The following is a 21,271-nucleotide window of genomic DNA, read 5'->3' on the forward strand; positions in this document are numbered from 1 at the left end:
CCTTAAGTAGTAAAGGTCTGCTATGTAGGAGTATTAAATGTCACACAGGGGCCTGGGTGTCTTGGTCTGGGCTCTTGGACCCACCTGCATGATGGGTGCCAGGACCATTAGCTGTGGGGAGGCGGGAGTCTAGTGAAGCCTCGTTCTCCTGGTCTGAGTCCTTGGGACCGCTTGTACAAAGGATGCCAGGTGCAAGATCCCCAGGGACAGGGGGTCCAGCATGGCCACATTGGGTCCTGTGTTGTTACTGGATGTCTGTTCCACATCATGGAGTACTGGTGGTTGGGAGGCTGGGTATTGCCCCTTCCCTTATCTCCTCCCTTCCAGCAGAAACAGAAAGAAGAAATTAGAAAATTTGGAAATAATGATCACACCCACTTCTCTCTAACTAACCCTCCATCCTTTTCACCCTGATCAACTATATAAACATCATCAACAATAAAATTTTTTTAAGTTTAAAAATAAGTAAACAAATAAACGTATGTCACCCAAGGAGAATTTTGATTAAATGAATAGAACTTTCTACACTTGATCTTAGCCAAAAGGCCGAGAAGCGATGAATAGAACTTTCTAAAACAACAAGCATTTTTGGAACCCACCTCAAGCTAGGTCCTGGGGTTGCAACTTGACCCTGGTGGTCCTTGAACCCTATGAAAGTACTGGGCATGGAAAGGATGGTGTTAGGGCCACACTGGGGTCTCCGCTTCATAAAGCATTCTCCCCCCACTCCACCAATACACACACACTCCTGTGATTTCAGTTCTGCTCATGGGTTAAGGACTTTGGAGGGGAAGAGAACTTTTCTCTCCTTAAAGTGCAGTGCACAGCTTTCTGTCTCCTTCCTCCGCTGGCCTGGCAAAAATATTGTAAGGATCAAATAGATAAGACCTTTCATCCTGCTAAACACCAGTAAACAAGCAGCCTGGTTTAGTTGTTTGTTTGAAAGAAAAGGGCTAAAGATCGCTAGAGCAGGCTTTTGGGGGGAAAAGAAACCCTCGAAAGTGCAGCACAGGGTGATGTGAGCAGCACAGACAAGGCTTTGTTCTATGGCTCCAGGCTGCTGCCAGAGAGCAGTGAGCAAATGGAAAACCAGCTGGCATGCCATGTTTCCTACCCATGCCCTCTCGTGCTATTCACAGCTTCGGACACAGACTTTCTTGCTGGGAGTCTCATGCTGATGAATTTGAGCTCCACGGAATGTTGTTGGGTGGTTGCTCCCCCGCCCCCTTCATTTTCAAGGCAATAAACCAGGAAGGGCTCGAGACATCCTCCCAGTAACTGGAATACTAACAATCAAGCACACCAAGACCGCAGTCTGCTCCATTATTTCCTAATATTCTCTTTATGCCGAATCCAGCCCAGAGACCCTGCCAGACGTAGAAAGCTTCCTTCATAGCAGCACAAATAGTTTCCATTTCCCAGCTGAGAGCCAGCATCCATTGGGGATCTTCTGATTTGAAGCTGAATGAAACAAAAGATGGCCCAGAACTTAGTGCAGCCAGGAAACAGAGACTCAGAAGCCAGAAAACTTCTGCAATAACCCAGAAATCCCCGTGGGGCAGAGGGAGGGCACGTGGGCTGCCCTGTACTCAGCAGGCTTGCAGTACAGCCTCCTAGTTACTTTTTTTTAAAGATATATTTATTTTTATTGGAAAGGCAGATATACAGAGACAGGAAGATCTTCCGTCCGATGATTCACTCCCCAAGTGAGCACAACGGCCAATGCTATGCCGGTCCGAAGCCAGGAGCCTCTTCCAGGTCTTCCACGCGGGTGCAGGGTCCCAAAGCTTTGGGCTGTCCTTGACTGCTTTCCCAGGCCACAGGCAGGGAGCTGGAAGGGAATCGGGGCCGCCGGGATTAGAACCGGCGCCCATATGGGATCCTGGGCGTGCAAGGCAAGGACCTTAATCACTTGCGCCACTGTGCCGGGCCCCCTAGTTACTTTTAATCACAGATTTCTTCAAACACTTGATGGGTTTTGTAAAAGTTCACCCTGTGCTATACTCTGACCAGTGTGCCCTCAGTTTTACTCTCTCATTCACCTACATGGGATCTTGTCAACACTTGCATCCAGTTGTTGACTTCTTCATTTCCTTCTTTCATTAACTCAGTAAACATTTATTAAGTGTCTTAGTCCGTTTTGCATTGCTATGACAAAGCAATAAAAGCTGGGACTCAGTAAAGAAGTTCAATTAGCTGATGGATTCTGGTGACTGGAGAGTACACAAACCATGGTGCTGACATCCTGGCAAGGGACATCAAGCTGCATCACAAACCACTTTAGTTGGAAGGGAAACAATTGTGTGCAGAATGAACACATGGTAAGTTTCTGTGTTTTGTTATAACTGCTCTGGAAAGACCTAATCCATTCCTACTAGAGCTAATCCATTCCCAGTAGACTACACTAATGCATCATAAGAGGAGACTCTCCAAGGCCTAAGTACCTTGAACTCGACCCCACCTCTCAAAACTTTCTCCATCTCAACATTGCCATGTTGGTGACCCAGTTTCAGCACCTGACCCTCTAGGGTCAAATGACATCGAAATCATGGCGTTGAGTATCTCATAATTTATTCACCTCTTCAATATTTGCTGCGTGCCCATCAGAAATCAGAATAGGGTTGGTTAAAGGGAATCATAGGACAGTTTCAGCTCAGCCCATCGCCCCTTCCTCATTGAGCACTACTTTCTAATAGCTCTGTACTTTCACTTACATGCAAAATGCCTTTAACCATTTCATCTCCATGTCTGCTTCCTAGAGCCACACGCCTACTGGATGTAGACTGAACAACTGTGTCTTACCGACACCCAAACTTCAATATTCTCAGAACTGAACTCACATTTTACCTTTCCAAAATCATTTTCCTTTAGGACCTGCCAATTCTGTTTGAGGCAGGATTTTTGCTTCCATGAGAATTCACCTTAAAGATGTCTTTGATGGTTTCTGCTTTACCCAGGACAATAGTGACTCTCCCATCCTCAGTCTCTCTCAAACATTTGTTTCATTGCATTTCAAATCCAGGCAAGAGCCCACCAGCTCCTTCCTGGACCATTGCCATGGCCTCTCAGCTGAACTTCCCATCTTTGTATCACCACACTCTGCTCTACCCTAAATTGTGCTGCCAGAATCTTCTCCCCAAATTACAGTCTTGCAATTCACTTATTTACCCATGAGCTGTTTGCTCTAATCCTCTGATAGCTTTGCACTCCTCTACAGGATAGCTTTTTCCTCCATGTTCTTGTATGTTCCACGCAGCCACTCAAACTAACAAAAACATTTTGCCAGACACTCTCTGGTCTTCCCTGTTTCCTCACTTCTGATATTTTCCCTCTTACTGCCTCTTCCCAACACTTTTTTTAAAAAAAATTTGTTTATTTGAATAATCAAAAGAGAGGAAGAGAGAAAAGGGGAGAGGGAGAGAGAGATATGTCACTCCCCAGAATGACCACAACAGCTAGGATCTGGCTAGGCAAAGGCCTGGTGCCAGAAGCTCCATCTCAGTCTCCCTTGTGGGTAGCAGGAACCCAAGCAATTGGGCCATCAGCCACTGCTTTTTCAGGTGCACTGGTAGAAAACAGGTATGGGTTAGTTTAGACCAGAAGTAAATATGTCTTTTTACTGAGTTCTTGGAGAGGAATGAATGGAGAGGGAATATTAAGGTGATGACAAGTGCGGTGGAGAAGTAAGACATCAGAAAGGAGCAGTGTTTCTGCTATCATGAGGGACAGTATGCCAGAGTCAGGGAATGTCATACTCAAAAGCCTGAGCAAGTCACCATCCAAGCTGGCTTCCTCTAGTTTGCAAAACTGGGCAAGAGCTACAGCTGGCATACATTTGTTGTGAACAGCATCTGAAGAGATTTGAGTTAGGGCTTAGCAGAGTGCCTGGCCTCATAATGTTGGGTGCTTGCTGCATAGGTCTAGAAATGGTAAAGAAAAAAAGCAAATGATTTATAAGTGTAAGGCTATCAAAATAGTGGTAGAATTGAGAAGTACTAAACTCAACATAGGTGACACTCTGATTGAGTTATAACGGAAATGATAAAGAGTTCATCTATATCCTTTACCAAGGATGTTGAAGTTAGGAATTGCCCTATGATGCAATGGTTAGTTTGGCTGGGCTTCAGTAAGCAACTAGTTATTGTAAGAATCTTGTGGGGAGTGACACGAACAGAAGTGACAAGTTGCATCTCTCCTGAATGCATTTTCTTCCTTTGCATCACCAGTAAACATTATTTCTTCTTAATTCTTTTCACCATAGTTTGGATCAGATTTGGCTCCCCAATTCATGTAAAGATGCAAACTGTAAAATCATAAGTTAATAATAATACAGAGGGTGGAGGCTTGATCTGATTATGGTGTCTGAGGTGCGACTTCTGAGAAGTGTCTGGATGGGGTTAGGTTGCTGGATAGAGTCCCATTACTGAATCACAATGGTTTCATAAGGAGAGACTACTTAGTGTAGAACAGCGTGAATTTGTTCCCTGTTTTACTGTCTTTTGGCTTGCCATCCGATCTTTCCTCTGGACAAGTTTCACCATCCACCACTTTCATAAGACACCAGATCAATAAGTCTGCCCAACTTAGAGTTGTGAGCCTCTAAAACTGTGACCTAAAATAAACCCTCTTCCTTCATAGATAGCTTCTCTCCATTACGCTACGCATAGTAATTAATATAATGATTAATCCTTCCTATGGCTCAGCTGACACGTCTTCTTCAGCTGTCACAGGACCGTTATGGTGTGTGATGGACAGACTGCACTGGCCACACCTTGCTTCCTAGCCAAGCTCCTTTTACAGTGACTCATAAGGAGAATTGATGCTTTTCTGCAGAATCATGATTTGTGGAGTAAGGAAGGGAATTAATGGTATCTTCTTACTCAGGCAAAAAAAAAGGCAACTAATTATTGCTTAGGAAGAAGAGTTCTAAGGGCCAGCAGTATAATGAAGTGGTTTAAACTGCTTCCTACATTGCTAACAACCAGCTGGAGTCCTGGTTATTACACTTCTAGTCCAGCCCCCTGCTAATGTGTCTCGGCCCCTGCCACCCATGTGGACCTGAATGAGAGTCGCGTGCTGCTGGCTGGTGGTCGTTTGGAGAGTGAATCAACAAATGGAAAAGCTCTCTCTGTCTCTCTCTCCCAGCCGTTCAAATAAATAAACCAAATCCTTCCTAAAAAAGAAAGAGAACTTCTAGATTATATACCTAGACAGTCATCAGATAGCTCTTTGCAGAAATTCCTTCCAGTTGACATGATCTGATCTCCCTGTTAGAAATATTTTCAGAGAGTTGGAAGGTTAGCGGCTGAGCAAGTAGTCTTTGCTAAGTACAACTGTACTTGCAGATAAATCCTCTAAAGCCAGGACTGTTGTAGAGACCTCACTGGTGGCTCCAACTGGCTTGATCCTTGGCAGAGACCCGAGGAGTGAGCATTCCCAATGGGAATAGTCCTTGCCTTGGAAGGTGAATCCACACAGGATTCACTTTATAAATCCACACCCATTCAGGCAATGGTAGATCATTAACTCTCCGTATGTACTTTAGTTAATTGGCATTTGAAGGTAGACTGGAGTCAGGTTTAATTTAGGAATACCAGAGACAGCACTTTTAAATGAGAGCAGGTGGCTGAATTAGGGCTGCAATTTCATAAACAGGAGGTATAGGTTTATTATTTTGGGTGTATATTTCTTTGAATATGGGAAGAATAGTAAATTTCCAGGCAACTTCACCCAAACTTCTAGGAGTTGTTGTGACTATTATAATCTTTCTCTATTGGTTATATTTTCTTTCTATAACAACTAATTCTTTTGTTGAAAGGAGACCAGAGTCTCTTCCGGGTCTCCCCCGCGGGTTCAGGGTCCCAAGTCCTTGGAGCCATCCTCAACTGCTTTCCCAGGCCACAAGCAGGGAGCTGGATGGGACATGGGGCTGCTGGGATTAGAACCGGCAACCCATATGGGATCCTGGCAGGTTCAACACAAGGACTTTAGCCACTAGACTACCACGCTGGGCCCGAAACTGTAGTTTTTTAATTTAAGATTTATGTATTTTTATTGCAAAGTCAGATATACAGAGAGGAGGAGAGACAGAGAGAGAGATCTTCTGTCTGATGATTCACTCCCCAAGTGACCGCAACAGCTGGTACTGCAGCTGATCCAAAGCCAGGAGCTTCTTCCAGATCTCCCACGTGGGTGCAGGGTTCCAAGGCTTTGGGCTGTCCTCTACTGTTTTCCCAGGTCACAAGCAGGGAGCTGGATGGGAAGTGGAGCTGCTGGGATTAGAACCGGAACCCATACAGGATCCCGGTGTGTTCAAGGCGAGGACATAAGGTGCTAGGCCACCATGGCGGGCCCCCAAAAATGTAGTTTTAAAAGCCATGAATTTCTATAAAATAACTTGCTCTGCTAAAAACCACAATGTTTTGATTTGGTACTTACACGATACTTTTGGAGTGAAAACTTAGCACCACCAGAATATATGACTCCAATAAAAAATGCAATTTTTGCTTCATTAATGAGTACTATATAGATACCCTTTCCCCTCCCCCACCAAAAAATACAGCAAAATCTAGGGTTTCCAAATAAAAATCATAGATTCTCATTTAGGCAATTAGAAAGTCAGACTCTGCACCTTTTAAATTTATATTATAATTATAATAATAACTATTATTATTATAGTTTTACTTGAGAGGTAAAGTGAGAAGGAAGGAGAGAAAGAAATTTCCCATTTGCTGGGACACTCCCAACGTGCCCACAGCAGCCAAGACTGAATTCAGCCAAAGCCAAGAATCCCAGCTGAGTCTCCCACGTGGGTGCCAGGGACCCAAGCACTTACGACTTTGACCCAGGCATTTCAGCGTAAGTTGGCGGCATCCCAAGTATCAGCTTAACTTGTTGAGCCACAGTTTCCACCCCGGAATCTGTATTTTTAGCGAGTTTGAGTGGCGATGCCATTCTGCTGACCCATAGGTCATACTTGGCAAAATACTATCAGAGTGTGGCTGTAGCAACTTTGTCAATAAAAATTTCAAGACAGAACTTACCCAGTGCTCACGGTACCTAGCAATGCACTGCTGTGTGTGTACCCACGAAAACAAACTCACATCTATAGAATCCATAGAACTAATTTGAAGCAATACCACTCCCTGTTAAACTCCCAATATAAACTGGCTATAAAATTGTATTCATAAGGATAGCTAAATAGTTAATCTTCTGTACACAGATGTTGGCTAGAAGCCAACTAAAACTCTAAGGTCTTTTTCACATAAACTACACTTGAGTTATTGATTTTTTTTTTTTTTTACCTTAAACACAGGACTTTACATTGATTCCTGTTTCCAAGCAGAGTTCTGTTTGATTTCCTGGCTTGAGTCCATGAAATTGGCCTCTCTTGCCCTATATTCTAAACAGCTGAATTCATAAAAGGCAGCCCCACATTTCAGCTTATGGAACATTTATCAAAGTCAGTCGATGTTCGTGAATTGACAATGAACAGCATATTCTATTTTAAGTTTCTCATTTTCCTCCTAGGTTTAATTTCCTCTCGGGACAATTGAAAACTAGAAGTGCCAATCAACGTGTCGTCGAGTCCTTCAGTGTCGAAAGGGCAATGCTTGTGCTCCATTCATCTTTGAATGTCACCAGCTTTTCCTGAGAAATGTTAGCTACTGATGAATGAGGGAATGGGGAATGGTTTCACATATGAATTGGCTTCCAATTCCAAGTGAACTTTCCAGTTAAACAAGATATGTCTTAGTTCAGTGACCACTGTAGTGCCAGCAATAACCAATGCTGAGTGTAGATTAGTTTTTCTCAGATGGTTTTTCTCCCTTCCACTCCCTACAGCAGCAAAAATCAGCTGAAAATTTGTTACAAATGTGAATTATGGAGCCTGATCTTAGAGAAACTGAGTGGAAAATTTGGAGTTGGAAAAGAGATCTGCGATTCAAGATGCCCTGCAGGTGATTCTGGCAGCTTCAAGTGTGAGGACCACTCAAAGACAGCGCTGCTTCTTCCAAAACCACACACACACTAGGCTGGTGCTTGACAAAGTGCACCAGCACATGTGATCCGTGAGGCTGACAACTGTTCTGAGCATTCAGTATGTATTAGCAACTAGACTAGGCACTCAGGATAAAAATAAGAGAGATAAACTCTTTACTATCCTATTTTTCCTCATCAAATGTGTGTATTCACAATTAATATGTTGAACCTACAAACTGAGTACGTTAAATTAAGGCAGTGAAAAAACAGCACAGACAGATCCTGAAAATATTGCAGATTGGATAACCAATGGTTGGTATTCAATTTGTAACCAACACACAGGTTGACCAGTTATTTCAGTTTGCCAAGGACTGACCCAGTCTTAGCACCACCAAGGCTCAGGTTCATAGGAACATGTCAGTCTCCAGCAAACAAGACAGTGGAGACTCCAGCAGGTGTTTCTGCATTAGGTAGGCATTCTGCTGTTAATTTCTGCTTGTGGTGAGGAAAAACGTCTGAGGACTTCAGGCAGCTACAATGATGGAAGACCCTTACACTAAGTATGTGGTCTTGGCGATGTATGGAATGTCCCTGAGCCTGTGAACATTAAAGAACCACAATGGGTTTCCTATATAGCTGGAGGACTCCTTGTCCAGTGAGCCCTGGACACTGCCTCCATTTACCCAGGTGTCCTCCACCATCCAACAGAAAATAGCAATGGTCCTCCCTCTTCTGCTCAACCACCCTCAACCCTATACACCCAGCAGTCATGCTCCCGTCCCCAGCTTTATTTTTTTCCATAACACTTATCAGTTGACTTGCACTTTGTAACTTCTGTGTTTTGTGTAAACCACCATTAGGATGTAGGCCAGTTTTAACAAAGGTGTCTACAATTTTGATGACACAGATAGTATCAAGCCCTGTTAGCAATAACCATTTGATGAATGGATAAATGAATGAATGGTTAAAATAGCATATGTGAAAGATCTTTGAAAAAAGGCTATAGTAGATGTGGGTATCCGACATAGCAGTGAACACACCCATGTCCTACTTGGGGTTAATTCCTGGCTCCAGTCATGCCAACTCAGATTCCAAGGGGGCCCAAATAACGGGGTTCCTGTCACCTACATGAGAAATCCTGATTGAATTTATGGTGCCTAGCCTTAGCCTAGTTACCACTGACCACTGTGGGCATTTGGGCTGAACCAGTGAGTAGGCAATCTCTGTCTTGTTGTATGTCTCTGCATCTCAAATAAATAATTTTTTTGAAATGTAAAGGTGGCAACATCTTCATAAATAAATGTGATAAGTTGCAGGATAGGAGAAATTGTTTGTAACACATAATAGACTCACTAAAATGGCATCTGCTGCAGTTTAACATGATTGGACTCATTAAATTATATGGAGCATTAACTTCCAAATTCATAAGTTAATGGTACAAAGAGTGGGGCTGCTACTTAATAGGAGGTCTATAGGTCAAAGCACACATATCCTCAGAAGGTAGTTTTTCTGAGAGGGTTGATTATAAAAGCCAAATTGTAGGTGCTTGTATTGTGGCAAAACAGGTGAAGCTGCCTCTGGGAATGCCGATATCCCATATAAGTGCTCATTCAAGTCCCAGCTCTGCACTGCCTATCCAGCTCCCTGCTAACACATCTGGGAGAGCAACAGAAGATGGCCCAAGTTTCTGCACTCACGTGGGAGATCCAAAAGAAACTCCTGGCCAACTCCCAGCCCTTGCAGTCATTTGGGGAATGAATCAACAGATGGAAGATCTCTCCCTATCTCCATTTCTCCCTCCCTCTCTCTCTGTAACTCTGCTTTTTAAATAAATAAAATCTGTTTTCAATAAAAAGATGAAGTTGATTGGTTATGAAAGTCATTGTCTCTGCTACCTGGTTCAGAGCATCATCCTGCCCTGTACATATTTGTTGTACCTTTGCCATCCACCATCTGCATAGATGCCCTAGTTCTATATATCAGAATGAAAAGTGCCTTAAATTTTGATTTAAAAATTACAAGAATATTTATGGTACAATTGCACACTGTAGCTATGGACAACTTTGAAATAGCTCAAATTGGTAGAAATGTAAATTGGCATAAATGCTTTGTAAATTGATTGAACAATGCTGACTAAAGTTCATTAAAACCACATTCTATGACCCAGAAATTCTGCTCTTCATTACTTACCCAGACCTACATACAGACAGTATGTGCAAGGATGTTCATACCACCACTTCTCAGAAAAACCTGAAACTGGGGACTAGTGGCTGAAGTCCTTGCTTGCATAAGCCAGTCTCCTATATGGGTGCCAGTTCATATCCCAGCTGCTCCACTTCCCATCCAGTTCCCTGCTTGTGCCCTGGGAAAGCAGTAGAGGATGGCTCAAAGCCTTGGGACCCTGTACATGGGTGGGAGACCTGAAAGAGGCTCCTAGCTCCTGCTTCGGATCAGCTCAGCTCTGACCATTGCAGTCGCTTGGGAAGTGAACCAACAGACAGAAGATCCTTCTGTCTCTTCTTATCTTTGTATATCTGACTTTCCAATAAAAATCTTGAAAGTCTTAAAAAGCAACTCAAATGTCCATTTGTGTAAGAATGGATTAAACATTTGCAGCTTGGGGCTGATGTAGCGACATAGCAAGTTAATCTTCTACCCTGTGGAGCCAGCGTCCCATTTAAGCACCTGTTCGCATCCCAGATCCTCCACTTCTGATTCATCTTTCTGCGTATGACCTGGGAAAGCAGAGGAGGATGGCCCAAGCCATTGGGACCCTGCACCTGTGTGGGAGATCTGGAAGAGGCTCCTGGCTCTCAGCTTTGGATCAGCTCAACTCTGGCTGTTATGACCATTTGGGAAACAAATCAGCTGATAAAATACCTTTTCTCTATCACTTCCTCTTTCTCTGTAAATCTGCCTCCCAAATAGAAACAGATATATAGGTTTTAAAAAGTCACAATTAGTTAATGCAATTGAGTATTACACGCACTAAAACTGAGTGGACTGTAAGAATATGCAAAAGAATCCACCAAGTTCATGTAAGTTTTAAGAAAAAAAAAAGCTAAGCACAAAAGATCCCTTTATTTAGGACTTAAAAACAAGTAAGATTAATGCATGATGTGTAATATGAGGGTGGCATGTTGAAATGGCATGTTGAAATTTCTGTCTGGGTAGTGGATAATAGGGGTAGGCTTACTATACAGAAGTATACCGAGCTGAGACTTCCAATGTGAATACTTTATATACAAGTTTTTTGATTCAGTAAAAAACATTCTGTAATATATCACACATAAAATATGGAATTAGCCTGGAACTTTATACCCGAAACCCACCATACCCATGGTATAAGTGCATCACTAGATTGTAAGAATGACTAAGGGAATGACTAAGGTTGGTGGCATTACGACTAAAGGCTGAAATGAAGGTAAGCTACATTTGTGATGTCTTAATGATTCCAAAAACTGAAAAAGAAGCTAGAAGGCTGGAAGCAAATATATAAAAAATGAAGTTGGTAATTCTGAGTGATAAAATATATATGTACCATCGCACTATTCTTTGGTATTTACTTCTAGAACTCAAAATACAGATATACATATGCATGTGTATATACACGTGCACAAAACATCCAAAGGGCAAAATTTTAAATGCAAGCAGCTGTTGATTTTAAGAAGAAATAATTATGTCATACAGATAAACTGCAAAGAGAGGAAGTAATTCCTCTGAGTCATTTTTATAAGAGTAACATTTCTTTCAAATCCTCATGTACACTGAACTTGCAGAATAAAACGAAGCAGTCATGTAAGCTATTATACTCCTCACCCCGTCCAACCACTGCCACAAAATGCTGCAAAAATTCCCAGGATGTACACAATGTCGCTTGTTCTATTCTTAGTAACAAAACTGAGTAAATCTTGTTTGTTTGATGGGACACAAATGTCAGAAGGCACCTAGTCCTGGCTACTGGAGCTACAGGAATACATGGACAATAAACTTATGCCCTAATGCAAACTTCACTTTCTTGCGTGAAGAAGGGAAATTCTGTAAACAATGTGGAAAGCGTGTGAGCCATCTGGGACTCTGGAAAGTCTGTGCTGGTCTTGGGCAAGTAGTTCCAGAAGTGCCCCAGGAACAGCTGGGCTGTTCATGGCTCTGGCTGAGCTGGATTGAGGAGGATGCTCCAGCCAACACAATTGACTTCCTGGTCTCCTTGCAGAGATAAAACTATCCTCAAGGAAGGATGCCAAAAATAGGAAGTCTTACAATGCAAAGGAAACAAGCACTGTTTTTTCCTGGCAGTGATCTTTGGGGGTAGCACAGTAGGAGACACTTTTATCCCCCTGAACACAACACGTTCCCCAGACAAGGGAGGAATTGCAACTACACAATGGGTCACCTGATTTCAAACTCATTGTTTCTGAGCTTCACTCTCTGCTCTGTGGCTGAGCCGAAAGTCACAGAACAGCTGGATCTCGCACATCAGCATCTTCTCCTGTCCTGCCAAATGCCTCCTTGGCAGCTTTTCGTGTCTGAGAATCACAACCAGAAATCAAACTTTTAATTGTTACTCTCTTTCTGTGTCTTTGCTCAGAAGTAAAAACCGTGTCATACACTGATTACTACACGTGCTCAGCCTGAATGGGTGGGTGAACTGAAAATGAGCAGACCTGCGTCAAACAAAAGAAGACAGACTTGTGATGAGACCACTGAAATGTCCATTCTTTTTTTAAAAATATTTATTTTATTTTCATTACAAAGTTATACAGAGAGGAGGAGAGACAGAGAGGAAGATCTTCCATCCGATAATTCATTCCCCAAGTGAGTACAACGGCCGATGCTATGCATCCGAAGCCAGGATCCCGGAGCTCTTCCAGATCTTCCACGCGGGTGCAGGGTCCCAAAGGTTTTGGGCTGTCCTCGACTGCTTTCCCAGGCCACAAGCAGGGAGCTGGATGGGAAGTGGAGCTGCCGGGATTAGAACCGGCACCCACTTGGGATCCCGGGGCATTCAAGGCGAGAACTTTAGCCACTAGGCCATGGCACCAGGCCCTGAAGTGTCCGTTCTAAAGTCATACTTTATGTTTCTTCTTGTTTGTCTGAATGGTAATGTGTTGCTTGATCATCCAGAAATTCCCACCTTCCTGTCTACAGGTTTCTAGCTCTCGAACAGCCACTCTCACATACATTTTGGAAAACATGAAAATGAATATGTTAGTCTGTACCAAGAAGTGCTCTGCTGAGCAGCCCAGGCCAACCTCTCAGCATGGGCCTCATTCCACACCAATACCTGCCCAACCCAGTCTACAGAACAAATGGTTTGTAAACTAGATTTATTTGTATTAAGTTATAGTTTTTTTTTTTTTTTTGGAGTGGCATAGTGTGATCAAATGGTTTGTTTGAAGCTAGGGGACAGGAGTTCAATACTGATTCCTATCTGGGTAGCAGAAACCCAACATTTGAACTGCCACCCAGGCTCTCCTTAAGAAGTTGGAATAAAGTTGTAGATAGAAACCAGTACTCCCATACAGAATGGGCCTCTTAGCCATCACCTAACTGTTAAACCATACACCAGATCTTTGATTTTTGAATCAGTATTTTGATAGGGAAATAAAACTGATGACCTAAATATATCCATGAATGTCTGATATTCCATCCTTCTATAGAACTGAAAAAGTTTCCAGCAGTGTATACTGTAGCAGCTGCAGCAGAAAAGAATGGACTTTGATTTTTGTGGCACCAACTCAAAGCCCACATCACATGTCGTTGACTTCAGCTCCAACTTCAGTCATATTTTGAAATTTCCTGACGAAAGTTAGACAATTGGCTAAATAACAAGACGGAATATCATGAAGCTGCCAGCATGAGTTAGAAACCCACAGAAGGACTCTAATTCCAGTTTTTAAAGTTTACTCATCAAGAAAAATGAGAGCAGGAGGCACAGATCCCAAAGAAGCTTCCAAAGATGCCTATTAAAGTCATTCAAATTAGTTTCCCTCATAAAAAATGATTTATTTATTTTTATCGGAAAGTCCAATTTACAGAAAAAAGGAGAGACAGAGAGAAGGATTTTCCACCCGCTGGTTCACTGCCCAAATAGATAAAATGACTGGAACAGAGTTGATGTGAAGCAAGGATCCAGAATCCTTGTCTCCCATGCAGGTGCAGGGTCCCAAGGTTTTGGGCCATGCTCCAATGCTTTCCTAGTCCACAAGCATGGAGCTGGATGGGAAGTGGAGCAGCCGAGATATGAACTGGCACACATATGGGATCCTGACATGTAAGGCAAGAACTTTAACCACTAAGCTACCATGCTTGGCCCATCAAATCAATTTACATTAATTCATCCCCAGTGTCATTGTGTTGTATTATCACGCTCACATACACACAGAGAAAGTTAGGACATCTGTATCTGATTACCATACAGCATTTTAAAGTGGTGTTCTGTAGCTGGAGGGGCAGTTGAAAGATGCTGACCCAAAAAACAGATCCCCCTCTTCACACAATGTTTTGACCATTCTCATGTATCATGAAGGAGCCAGAGAGCCCACAGAGCTGGCGCACAAAGCAGGTAGAGAGCAGAGACCATTCCTAGAAGGCCACTCTTGCATATTGCTGAGTTCTTCTGAGCACAGATAATTATCAGAGCAAATCAGTTTTCTTTTTTTTTTTTTTTTTTTTTTTTAAAGATTTATTTTTATTATTTTTTATTGGAAAGGCGGATATACAGAGAGGAGAGACAGAGAGGAAGATCTTCCATCCGATGATTCACTCCCCAAGTGAGCCGCAACGGGCCGATACTATGCCGATCCGAAGCCAGGAGCCTCTTCCGGGTCTCCCACGCGGGTGCAGGGTCCCAAAGCTTTGGGCCGTCCTCAACTGCTTTCCCAGGCCACAGGCAGGGAGCTGGAAGGGAAGCGGGGCTGCCGGGATTAGAACCGGCGCCCATATGGGATCCCGGGCGTGCAAGGCGAGGACTTAACCACTTGCGCCACCGCGCCGGGCCCGCAAATCAGTTTTCAAAATGTGATTTCTCATGTCCATATGCATTCCCATCACTATCCACCAAGAGCTCCTCATCACAGGCAAGCCAGGACTACCTTGACCTCCTAGACCAGTGAGCCAAACAGATGTCTTCTCTTTGTAAAAATATTTACCCATAGTCATGAAAAAAAAATTCAGTTCTGAAAGACACCACATACTGAGGGAGTTCCTAGAACACTGAGCAACAGACATAACCCAACAGGAGAATCAAGATGGCAGAATAGGGTAAGGACACTTTTAAATAAATAGAGAAGCATTAGCGAGTGTCAAGCAGAGAGGGCACATTCCAGGATATAGAAGAGAAAGAACGACAGCAGAGGGGTACCTAGAGACTGACAGATACAGGAAAGCAGTAGACACAACAGTGTGGCATTGAAGTGACTGATACCCCAACAGTATTCAGCAAGTGGTGATCTGTTTTCCAATAAATGCCACAGCTCTACAAGGAACCAGCTGGGAAGGGACTTTCACTGGGAGCACAGAAGATGAACGCGCACAAAGAACTGCCCATCATGCTGGTCTGTTTGATTTGACCAAGAGCAGGCACAGCTGCAGGTCTCAGCCACGCAATGCAGGAACAGGGTGCAGTTCAGAGACCAGTCCATCTCCAAGAACTCTATTGGGTGTCATTTTGTTCAAGGAAGCAAAGGCTATGGACAGTACTGCACATGCACGAGGCTGGGAATGAACTCATTTCTGGCTCAGTGAACTGCAACAACGTGACATCCTACAGGTTCCACCCAAGAAAGGTCCAGGTAGCCCTCAGACCTGACAGCCAGCAGATCAAGAACTCTAGTAGTGGTGCCATTTCTTACAGTGTGGAAAAACTTTAAGATTGCAGGGACAACAGTGAGCTGCACATTTGCTGAGCTCATGAGAACTTAGTGAGCTCAGTGCATTGCACTGGTCCCACTGGAAAATATATCAACTTTGGCATTGTATGGATGAAAATAGGTCCATGTGACCCTCAGACCTAATGGCCAACAAGTTCCTACAACATTAACACCAACAACTCTCTAGCTCTATGGGACTCCTGGTGTCTCCCTCATTCTGGGAACTGGTCAAACCAGAAGTGGGACAAAGCTTGTACAGACAACAGTGCAGCCTAAGCTCAGTATCACAGGAGGTGGAGACTGGTGAGCCTGGAGCTGGGCTACAAAGACCATGGTGGAAGTCGAAGGTAAGAATGCAGACCTGGAACTCGCTGGAGGGAGTGGCACAAGTGACTGCAAACAAAGAGCCATGCACCAACTGCAATAAGTAAAATCAAACTGTAGACCTGTGGGTCACACAGCTTAGAAATCTGCCCCAAAGAGAACAATCTGATAAGCAGAAGTACAATGACCAAATGCAAAAGAAGAGACACAGGCACAATGAATATTACTGAAGACTCTCCCTTTTGCCAACTCCCCTGCAGAGGAGCAAAACCCTTTGCCAACCTTAGAGTTCACTGAGGAAGACTTAGAGAAAACGGGGGATACAGAATTCAAAACACTTGTTTTAAAGCTTCTGATCGACAATGAGAAGCACGTAAAGCAGGCATCCAAAGGATTCAGGGACCATGTCATACAGGAAATGAATCAAATGAAAGCTGATACATTAGAAATGAAGAATACAGTGCAGCAAATTCAAAGTACACTGGAGAGTCTCCAAAATAGAATGAAGGAGGCAGAAGAAAGAATCTCAGAATTGGAAGAGATTTCCTGTCACCAGGGGGAAACAAACAAAAAGCTTGGAAGCAGAGCTCGGTCAAGCTAAAAACGGTATTTAAGAATTGAAAGACACTATTGAGAGGCCAAATATAAGAGTTTGGGAGTCCCAGATGGTGCAGAAGGAGAAGCTGGGTTTTACAAATATAGTTAATGAAATAATAAGGCAAATTTTCCCTAATCTAGAGAAGCAATTGGGAAACAACATCTAGGATGGGCACAGAACTCCCAACAGAATTGACCAAAAGTGATCTTCACCATGACACATGATCATCAAGCTCTCTTCATTGGAACATAAGGAAAAGATCCTTAGATGTGCATGTAAAAAAAGAATCAATTAACATATAAAGGAATGCCAATTAAATTCACGGGTGACCTCTCCCAGGAAACTCTATAGGCCAGAAGAGAATGGAATGACATATTTCAGATTGTAAAAGCAAAAAAACTTGTTGGCACAAGATAATGTACCCAGCAAGACTTTTCTTTGTCATTGAAAATGAAATGAAATTCTTCCACAGCAAAGAAAGCTGAAAGAATACGCCTCTTTCAAATCTGCCCTTCAAAGAATATTTAAAGATGTTCTATTGACAGAGAAGGGGAATAGCACCCACCAAAAACCAAAGGCAAATGTGGAGAACATCCCAGTAAATGACAACAGAAGACTAAATCAATGAACAACCCATTGCTAAAATGACAGGACCAAATTACCACCCATTCATATTAACCCTGAGTGTAAATGGTTTAAACTCAATCATACATCATAAATTAGTGAAGCTGATTTAAAAACAAAACCCATGTATTTTTCTCCTGCAGGTAACACATCTTACCTACAAAGATTAGTGTAAACTACATCTCATGAATATTGGTTTTTTTTTGTTAGTTTCATGTTTTCAAACACTTTCTTCTGATTAAATTCTTCAATGACTCATAGATCATATAGTAGCATCATTTTCTTCAAGAATGTTCTTTATTTTCTTTTTCATTTCTTCAGTGACACATTAATCATTCAGTAACATGTTATTTAGCTTCATGATGTTGTTAATTTCTTTTTTTCTTCCTCTTTTTGATTTTGTTTTGTGTCTTTTCTCTGAAGGGGATGGACAATAACTATGTAATGCAGACTATCATATCCAGTAGCATGTTATTCAACTTCATGTCATTGTAAATTTCTATTTTTCTTTCTGTTGTTGATTTTGTATTGTGGCTTTTCATTTAATGGAATGTACAGTAACTTTTGAAATGAAAACTATCCTATGCAGATGTGAGGATACAATATAGTATGCATTTCTGCTTCCAGACAAAGATGGAGTCCCAATGAAACTCTTTATTATATCTTGACGATAGGATTCTGGACTCTGCCATTTTTCATGCCCATAATGATGGACATATGACTGTGTATGAAGAACTATACAATAGTAATAATATAGGGGAACCCAGTGAGTGTGTAGAGACTTGGGGAACGGATAAGGGAAATCCCAGGGCCTATGGAACTGTATCATAAAATGATAATAATAATAAAAAGTAAAAAAAAAATAAACTGTAATAAAAAAATAAGGATATAACCTAGCAGGGCCATTTCTTCACCCAAGGCCCTTGGAGCCTGGCTCAGGGAGCCTCCCTCTAGGCTGAACACTAGTGATCATTTCGGGGAACAGGTGTTTGGAATGGAGACTAAGAAACTGCTCAGGATGCCTGTATCCCTCAGTGGAGGTCCAGGGTTTGCATCCTGGCTCCACTTCTGATTCAGGTTCCTACTGGTGTGCACTGTGCAAGGCAGAGGTGATGGTCCAAGCAGGTGGATCACTGCCCCCCTGTGTGATAGGCTCAGACTGAATTGCTGCATTTGACATGGCCCAGATCCAGGCATGTGAGGGGAATGAACTAGTAGATAGGAAGTCAGTCTCTCTAACAAGTAAAATAAATACATGTTTTCTTCAAAAAATAAGTCACAGCTTTGTCCCTTTCTCATGCCTTGCTGGTTTGGAGGATGTCACCGAATTCACCTCTCTCTCTCTCCCCTCTGTCTTGGCCCTCATCTCGCTCTCGTCTCTCTCTTTAGCCCACCTTCTCCCATCTTTGTTCCCAAATTCCTCTTCCTCTACCTACCAACTATTTACAAGAGATTTTGAAGGGTTGTGAGTGAGAAAAGAATAAAACATGGGCAAGACTGGGGCATGCAGAGAGGAAGGCAGGAACTGTAGGCATCCTCCCCCTGAGCTGAATTCCCCTCTTGGGCTCTTTCTAAACAACTTCATTTCCCAGGCAGTCCACACCACACATGTGTCTTTTCCATAGCACTCTATATACCCGTGACCAGAAGGCCACCTGGGTGCTCTCTTAGAGAGGCCCACTGCATCCCTTTCATGTCCAAATCTGGAAGAACAGGGTGGAAGGGGGCCGGAAGCAAAGGAATAGCTAAGCCTCTTTACCAGTTCTGCCCTTCTCAGTTAGGGACAGCCAGATTCCAGTGAATTTACCCAGCCCTGGTGCCCTGTTATTCTACCTTTGACCTCTAATCTGTTCACAAACTAGTTTTGCCAATCCCTAAACTTTCCCTGGCTTTAATATTCTCTGAAACAAAAGAAAATTAAAGATGCTGTCTGCTTATGCAAACACACACACACACACACACACACACACACACACACACACACATACATGCACGCATACCCCAAGGCCTTTATCAAAGGGGTTTTTATCATTACACTTGTTGTATGTGCATTTTGTTGCTGAACCTAGCGAAGTGACTTCAGAGTGGTACTCACTTCAGGCCAGACTTGTTAAGGAGGACTCAAGATTGTTTTATAGTCTAGCTGATATTAATGATCGGTTCTAAGTGATCTGAATGATCTCTTCAGCCAAGGTCACAGGGAATAAAGGTGGTCTCTCATGTTTTTCCGAGGCTAGAACAAAATCACTCCCTTGGAAGCGACAAACAGTTGCAGCTTTTAGTATAAAGGTTTGATTTCACATCAGCCAGTCTCCCTTTTGCGGGCAAAGCTGCTTACTGGGCTAAAATCATCAGTCCAATTATCCAATAGTTACTCCAATTGACCAACTGCCAAAACTACCCTCTCTTCTATGCATGTAGTGGTGTCCAGACAGAGTTCATCTCTTGAAGAATAATGATGGGGAAATTCAATCAACCTGAATGAGAGTCTAATTACTCTGAAGGAGTTAACAGGGTCGGTCAGGGCTGGGGAATAATAGAGAAGGGTGGGTTTAGATGGAGTGTCCATTGTTCACGCAAAGTGAAGAACTAAAGAATGAGGAAATGTCAACCCAACAGGAGAGCAAGGGTGTCCCAAGCGGGGGTAGGGGGAACCTTGCATGATGGGCTGGGGACCCCCGGGAGAGACACAGCTCATTCGAGGACTGAAGAAAACATGTATGGGCCACACAGAGGCTGCACCTGTGGGTCACTGTTCCCAGTCCCTGTGGTCATTCATGTGGCTTGAGAACTCTGTGAAAAGAAGGAATGTAGAAGGGCCAACTCTCCCCTCCTGCTGAGCCCCACCTCTCCAGGAAGTTTGGTCTAAAGACACCCCAGGGTGCTTCAGTCTGTCACACAAGGGTGTCAAATTTCATGCTTGTGAAAGGTACAACCAGTCCTCCCACAACCAAACTAGTAATGGATTTTATTCACTTTCTGCGTTATGCTTCCAGAAGATCCCATTAACCATTCAGTTAGACCTCCACTGTCAATGGAAAATTAGGTCAAGGCCTGGTTTGGAAGATTCCTTCCAAAGGTGGGACCTGAGTATGCTCCCTGAGCCACAGGAGTGGACTCGGTTGTGGACCCACCCTGCTGGTGACAGCCAGCCCATGGGTCACCTGATGCCAGGCAGAATTTGGCCTGTTGGCAAGGCTGGGAGAGAAGGCAGGAAGTGCAGCCACCTTCAGATCTCCTACAGAGAGCAGGGAGAGGGTAGGGAGGGTGACAGGCTGCTGTGCTAGCTGAGCACCCAAGCTGAGCAGTCACTACAAATCTGAGTGCGTAATCCCTTCTGTGAGGCCAGAGGTATCTGTAGGTCTTCAATGTGTCAGACGGCAATATGTCACTGGCTTTAGCTGCTGTTTCCCAGTGTCCCCAGCCCTCAGGATCTATAGTCATCTGCAATAGAGCCCCTTCCGCTGGCTTTGCAGAACTGAGATGAAGTCAGTAAGAACTGGAAATATGATTTCAATGTCTGGGAGCTTTTAGACCTCTTCAATATCTAATCCTTTAGCGTTTAAAAGTAGGTCTTTCTGCATATGAACAATTTTAGGTTCAAGGTAACATAGAGTGGAAAGTGCAGGGAGTTTCCTGGTAGCCTCCCACCCTGTCCAACACTCATGGCCTCCTCCCCTGTCGGCATCCTTCAGGAGGGTGGGGAGCAGTTGTCCCGATCCGCACTCAGCTCAACTCCTTTTGTCCTATTCTAAAAACTTAGTGCAGTGTTACTTTTGGTGCATCCTTTTTTTTTTTTTAACACAAATACAATATCAGACTCCCACCCCCAGACCCAACAATGCCGCAATGTGATTACTTTGCATTCAGT

At 43.3% G+C, this 21,271-nt stretch overlaps 1 pseudogene; it reads right to left on the bottom strand.

The window, feature by feature from the left end:
* Positions 1 to 449: 449 nt before the first annotated feature.
* LOC121146309 lies at positions 450 to 558 on the bottom strand (annotated as a pseudogene).
* Between the last annotated feature and the right edge of the window lie 20,713 nt (positions 559 to 21,271).

The sequence above is a fragment of the Ochotona curzoniae genome, unplaced genomic scaffold (genome assembly GCF_017591425.1).
Source record: "Ochotona curzoniae isolate NIBS_2020 unplaced genomic scaffold, NIBS_Ocur_1.0 scaffold_3890, whole genome shotgun sequence".
Taxonomy (NCBI): Eukaryota; Metazoa; Chordata; class Mammalia; order Lagomorpha; family Ochotonidae; genus Ochotona; species Ochotona curzoniae.